Raw genomic sequence first — 7424 nt, 5'->3', positions numbered from 1 at the left:
GTTATTTATATTATACTGTATGACAAAATATTACTCATACCTGATTATAATTACAGTACATCTGAATGAATATATTAACATTTATAATCAAAATGTGCTGCCATTGTCGTCAACAGAAGAAGACAACGCAGGTACAAGTGAGACACAAAGGTACGTTTATTTGCAGGAATGATAATAGCAGCTGGCGAGGATATCAGGTGAGGAAGCAGTCAGATAGTTTCAATGAACTTAGCTCTACGGTAACAGTTCTTTCTTGTTTTGCAGGTGGTGATGATTGTAAGATTAACTGGATCTTGAAGACAGAAGACTGAAGATGGGTGGAGTCGAAATAGCAGCAGGCTGCAGATATTTCAACAGGTAAGCAGTAATGGTGTGAGACAATGAGCCAGTGCAGGTGCGCTGTGTTAGTATTCTATTCAATTCTATTATTGATTGGGAGCTGATTGGTGGAGCTGGATGACCTGGTGTTCAGGGTGTGACGGTTGGTTTGGTAGAGCCTGTGACAGCTATGTTGTTGTTGTTTTTCTTTACTTCATTTTTATTTTCACTTTGTACTGTATTAAATAATGTTGGCATCTTTCCACAACACTGGAACTCTGGCTGGGATTGTCTGATATTGACTAACCAGATTACTGACCAAATCAGCAAGAGTCATAATTCATTCAGAAGCAGGTCAGGCAGTTTCAGGCAGGTTCTGAAACAGGATAACTAGAATTTCTAGTTGTTTTCTAGTTTCTGTTTTTTGTTGATGTTTTTTTGTTTGTTTTTTTGTTTGTTTTTTTGGGTGTAAAAGTTCAGTATGCTGTTTATCATATCAGTAGTAAGTCATCCCTTGTGAAACAGTTTGCTTAATTGTATTGAATGTACATTTGTTGTACTTAAAATCTTAAAAGAATAAGTAAGAAAATGTACTTGCAGATAATATGTTAATGAAATAAAAGGTCACTTAAAGAGAGTACACTTATGTTTATTGACACATTTAAGCACACTTTAAAAAGGGTAATTTGTAATAATGTCAAATTAAAAGTTCAATGTTAATTAAAGTCATCTTTTATCGTGCTGTAAAGAACACATTTATCTTGATGTGTTGGCTAACATACTAACGCGTGTGAAGTGTTTGATTTTTAACTGTGATTAAAATTACTGTTTTAAATGTACTTAATTGCAATTTCGTCTTTACAAATGCACTCAAAAAAATAACTCTTTGAATGAACATAAAAAAATTTATGAATCCACATGATTAACTTGCTTTATTTCAGCATTATGCAATTCTGTTATTCCAATTTAATGTACTTGTGTTGGGTCAACTTAATTTATTATGGTTGATTCAACTTATTTACTATGGTTGGACACAGCTTAATTTAATAGTGTCAGCCCAACTAATTTACTTAATTTGCATTCAACTTATGTGTTTGTTATTTTCATCCATCCATTAATATTTCACTTATTTTAGGGACACATAATTAAATTGATAGACTATAGCTATTTGCTAGCAGTAGCACATATTAACATCTTAAATGCTAAAATTGACATGCTCCTTCAACCATAGCAAATTAATTTAACTGAATCAGTCCACAGCCAAACAAAATGTTCCACACTTCTCCACAATGGTAACCCACTGTAATTTAAATGGTTCAAATAATTCCAATGTAATTGAACATTAAACACAATTACACACTATCAAGTCTTCCCCTTTTCTCATTTTCTCAAAAAAACATAAAATAACACTTAATTTTAACATTTATTCTCTCTTAATTCAACCATATGCAAAGCATGCTGGGAACTAACAAGCACCGCCCAGTTTCAGTTAATGCAACACAAATCATTCATGTAATCCAACACAAACGGATTAAGTAAACTTAAATTTTACATATTAAGCAGATTGAACACAATCAAATTAAGTTAGGGCAAAATGGCAGTTGGCGTCGCACTATACTGCCACCATCTGGATGTAAGAATTTTTTACTTAACATAAATGGTTTGTGTTTAGACAACACGTTAGGATTTTGTACTGTTAAGTTGAGACATAATTACGTGGACCTTAACCCTTTCGCACGTACGATCACACCGGTGTGATCGTACCGGTGTAAGAAATTAATACTTTTATTAAGCAATTGTGTTAAATTGATAAAAGTTGATGGTAAAGATTTATATTGTTAGAAAAGATTTCTATTTTGAATAAACACTGTTCTTTTTTACTTTTTATTCATCAATGAATCCTGAAAAAAGTATCACAGGTTCCAAAATATATATATAAGTAGCACAACTGTTTCCAATATTGATATTAAATCAGCATATTAGAATGATTAGAACAATTGCATTTATTGTAAATATAAATTATACATTTTTATTTAATAATACTGTAAATAATATGAATTGTAAAAAGTGACCAAAAACATTACATTCAATTCACACTTACTCACAGTACTCTTTTTAAAAGGAGGCTAAAGTGCTTTTCTTTTTCACAAAGGATGTCAACGCAAGTAGCACAGTTTTCTGAGAAAGGGAAAACCATCAAGGAGTGATGAAGAAGGGGCATCGCTAGTGGGAGGAAAGGTGAGTATAGGGGCCCAAAGCTATGACTGAAATAGTCACTGAGCCAACCAGAAAGAGTCATAATTAAGGCGCAGGTACAGTAAATTGAATTGTTGACAACCCCTGTAGTGCAGAACCAATCATCTCTACAAGAGAGACTGGAAATGTATATCCTGGCATGCAAGACACCACAGGTTTCTGCAGTGGACCCAAGGTTCATATTCAAGCTGGTGTTCAATTATGTATGCGTATGCTAATGCAGGTCAGTCTTATTTAGGCGATATAACACTGACCGAATACAAGCTCTTTCTCTTTGACTCTCAACAGTAATGAATTTGTAGTGAATCATTGTGTGGAAGACAGTGCCAAGACGATGTCAAGAGTTAGTAAGGGATGTTCTCTTGCATTTTTATTTATTTTCAAGACAGACAGACATTTACGGGGTTTTTTATTTTATTTTATTTTTTATGAAGCAACTGCAGTCTGAACTGACAAATCTTACTGTTAGTTTTCCAGTTGGATTTTAAATATTCAAACCTGCAACCACATAGCACAGGTAGAGGACATCGTAACTGAGCCATTGCAGTGTATAGAACATGCTGTTGACGGCTCTCACTTCACACATCATAAGATCTTTGGGAAGCTGGTCCTGAAACAGCTCCATGTTCACAGACCATCTGGACTTTGCCTTCAGGCATGAATAGCTGTGGATGATGTTTGCATCTAAATGCTTCATAGCATTTCCACCTGGACAAGACTGGCAACACTGTCAGCCAGAAGAATATAATATAATAGAATAGAATAGAATATAATAGAATAGAATAGAATAGAATAGAATAGAATAGAATAGAATAGAATAGAATAGAATAGAAGAATAGAATAGAATAGAATAGAATAGAATAGAATAGAATAGAATAGAATAGAATAGAATAGAATAGAATAGAACATGTGATTATACAAATGTACGGTATATTTTCAACAACAAAAAAAATCTGTTATTTTTGAAAGAAGCATGAATTTAATGTAAAAAGTGTTTAATAAGGTTTGTTTAGATAAACTATAATATAACTAAAATGTAATATTACATAATAAATATTAAATTATCGATTGCTATTGCTTGTTGATAGTATAAGGTATATGTTTTACATTAATCGAGAAAATGTGCAAACAGAACATTTAAAGAAAAAATTATCATTAAAAAACACACAGAGGGGACTTTGCCTCCTCATTTCAAAAGTCAACCACATGCCACTGACTATAGTATGCAATATTTAAAAAAGTTAAACAATAGCACATCCAGATTGCTCAAGTTGTACTGAAAATGAGCTTTTCCATGGTGCCATATTATATTTCTACAAAATGAAGTTGACAGAGTAACAAAACTCAATGTGTTAGTTAGCATAACCTTGTAAAAGAAGTCCAATTTATTGTATTGAAGGTGCACTTGTAGTGTACTTCAAATCTTATACTGTAAGTATATAGAAACTTGCAGATAATCTAATTTTAAATGAAATAAAAAGCCATTTAAGTGTACTTAAAGACAGTACACTTGTATGACTATGATTCATAACACATATAAGTACTTTTAAAATAAATTGCACTTTGTTATGTCAAATTAAAAGTACTCAACCAAAGCAAATTTAAAATATTTGATTATTATTTTAACAGTAGTGTTTTATTTAAAGTTAATATATCTAAATGTAATAAATTGCAACTTCATCATTACAAATTTAAATAGCCTACATGACATGTCAATAGAAATGACATTAAAGTATTATGTTAGTTTACTTTAAATGCATGTCAGTAAATTTAGCAGTACCTATATTTCAAAGACTATAGAAGTAATTAAGAAATGAAATATAGAGTTGTATTTAAGTCTTATTCAAGTTGGTCAAAAAGGCACTCTTAAGTTCAACTAGGTGTATTTAATATACATTTAAAGTATAAAACATTTTCATTGTAAATAACAAGCAATTAAGTGTCTGAAAACATTACATTCAGTTTGTACTAAAGTATATTCTTTTAAAGTATATTATTTATGTAATAAGTTCTCTTTTTTTTTAACTATCTTAAAGTGTACTTCTTTATCACAAGGGTATGTTCTTTTTTTTCCCTCTCTCTCTCTCTCAATCCAACAAAAATAAAGAAACCAAAGCATCAATGTTACCAAGCAATGCACAAACTGGAGTAAACTATTTGAGTGGAGTGGAGCAACAGCAATTTCCCCTCCCCACTCAAAGTGTTGTGTTCACTATATACAGTATTTTCCAGCTCCATCCCAGGTTTTCCAATTTCCTGCTCCCAACATAAACTATTTACTAAATTACATTTGCTTTTTAAATTGGAGAAATGTGTGTATTGTTCCAAGAAAATGATGCATGCAACTTGTAATTTGAAATCAAGAAAAATGAACAATTACATAGTGTCCAGATGGCTGTGTTAATTGTTTTGAGAGTATTAGTTAGGAAAAATGGGCTAAATTGTTTGAGGAAAGAGATTGGGATGTTTTAGCTGTTAGCGATATCAGGCATCTGCCTAAAGCGAGCATATGTTATGTGTTAGTGGGATGGGATCTTTTTAGCATATGTGAAGTTGCATTTGATGTATACAGGGTTTCATTAGGGAGGTCTGTACCCACAAAATGTCAGACTTACAGGTTTTACAATTGGCTACATGCATTTATCAATACATGTTATGAATACTCTTTAGATAGTCAGTACAACAGCTTTGGTTAGATTCTTCAGGTGTGTTTGATCATGGATGGAGCTAAACTCTGCAGCTCAGTGGCCCTCCAGGACCAGAGTTGCTCATCCTTTATTATGTTATCCAAACCAACCCAGTCTCACGTCAATTCGTGATGTGGTCACGTAATTTAATCAATTTTTTCGTGGCAGGGACACGTTAATTTAATTATTTTCGTAACGGCAGCACGATTTTTTTTAACCAATGCATTTCAATTGGATGCATATTTCGTGCAATAGCACGAATCTTGGGGGACACGTTAATTTCATTATTTTCGTAACGGCAGCACGATTTTTTTAACCAATGCATTTCAATTGGATGCATATTTCGTGCAATAGCACGAATCTTTCTCCCAGTGGAACCGTGTCCTGCAGCGTTGAAATTTGACCCAAAAACTCAAAAAATGATGCCAAGGGGAGTCAAATGGCTGCCCCCAGATCATTTTTATATGGCACTACTGGTTTTTGATGTTTAAAAAACCCTCGCAATGATATCAAAGTGCCCGGCTCTGCGCCAAGTTTTAGCGCGTTCATCAGCGGTGAGTTTAACAACGCATATGTAGTGCAACCGCATTCAGCGGTGAGTTTAACAACACGCAACTGCAGGTAAACCGGCAATCAGAGGTGAGTTTGACCAACACAACGCTCAACTGCAGGTACAACGGCATTAAAAGGTGAGTTTAACAACGCTTCAAGGTCCGAGCAAGTCGTTAAAGCGTTTTCTTGTCATAGGAACACTATGCTGGATAAGACGTTATCGGAGATTTGTCCTATCTATTCATAGACAGTGTAGCTATTACATGCTACGATTGTGTTCAATTAAGCAGTTAAATATACATATTGTTAGTGAAATCCTCTAAATGAAATACTCTTGTTATGTTTTGTTATGCCTGAACGATAGGCCTGCTGAAATAATATAGGCATTATTATTAATTATTATGATAATTAAGTCGGAGTGGCTGTATTTGATTTCGGTCTTTTTCGGTTATTTTTTCGAAATTGAATTGATTTAGCCTATGTTTAGCCTATTGATAGGCTATTTTAAAAAATATAGCTAGCGCTATCAACATTTATTTAGAGGTTATCATTGTATTCATTCATTTATTTATTTAAATAATGGTATTTCGGTCTTAATACCGGTGAAATATTACAGTAGGCTAAGCCAAAACACGGGCCGAGCGTGGCTCATTCTAATAGCCCATTAGAAACAATGCAATGCGGACATTCAGAATCGGACATCGGTGTTTTAAAGCAAGGCAGCGAGGGATGGTTAGGTGTAGGGTTGAAAAATGTTTAGAATCAGCGGCCAGCGGGTCATTAACGATGTAGTCTATCGCATTTTTAAGCAGCCTGTTCAATATATGTAGTCTTTAAAAAAAAAAAAAAAAAAAATCATAATTTATTAAAAAAATATATTAAAAATAATTTTATAAAAGCCCGCAAAAATCTGGAATTTAACATACGTTTGGGATGGCATTTATTTATTTATTTTTATTTATTTTTTTACTAGCCTATATTGTTACTAAATTTCAAAATGTGTAAAAGTAATATGTGTCCCAAGGACTTGATATTGAATTCTGTCATTTTAAAAATGCAATAAAAAAAAGAACTAATTGCACATCTTACAGCAAAAAAGTAGGCTATTAAATCTGTTTTTGTCACCAGCAATATACGTTGCTATGATTTGTTACAGTAAGTTAAGCTCCGAAATATTTTTTTTAAGCTCAAGGTAGTTTCTTCTGATGTCCTGTTGAAATAATAAAAATGATTTTAATTCGATTAATTAATTTTTGGCAATGCTTTTTTTTTTTTTTTTTTTTTACAATATCCGGATGACGGAGCTCTCGCGCCAATTACTTCCTTTCTAGAGTCGTTGATTAAGGTAGGCTAAAATTATTACCTCATGAACAATTAGCATAATGCAATGAAATATACATGCAAAAGTGTAACTTTTTGTTGCTGGGGTATTGTCATAACTGCCTAAAGGTGATGATACACAGGGCAACTTTTTAGGAAATGTTGCTGGACGGGGAACCAGATGAGACACAGACCACGACCGATTAAAATTATCCAGATAGAAATGTATTGTCCATTTTCAATACGAAAGTGCCCAAGCAACAATCGACATCAACATTGCTCAAAATGTTG

This window comes from Leuciscus leuciscus (assembly GCF_965113295.1).
Source record: "Leuciscus leuciscus genome assembly, chromosome: 21".
Classification (NCBI taxonomy): domain Eukaryota; kingdom Metazoa; phylum Chordata; class Actinopteri; order Cypriniformes; family Leuciscidae; genus Leuciscus; species Leuciscus leuciscus.
Note: the sequence above shows the minus strand (reverse complement) of the source record.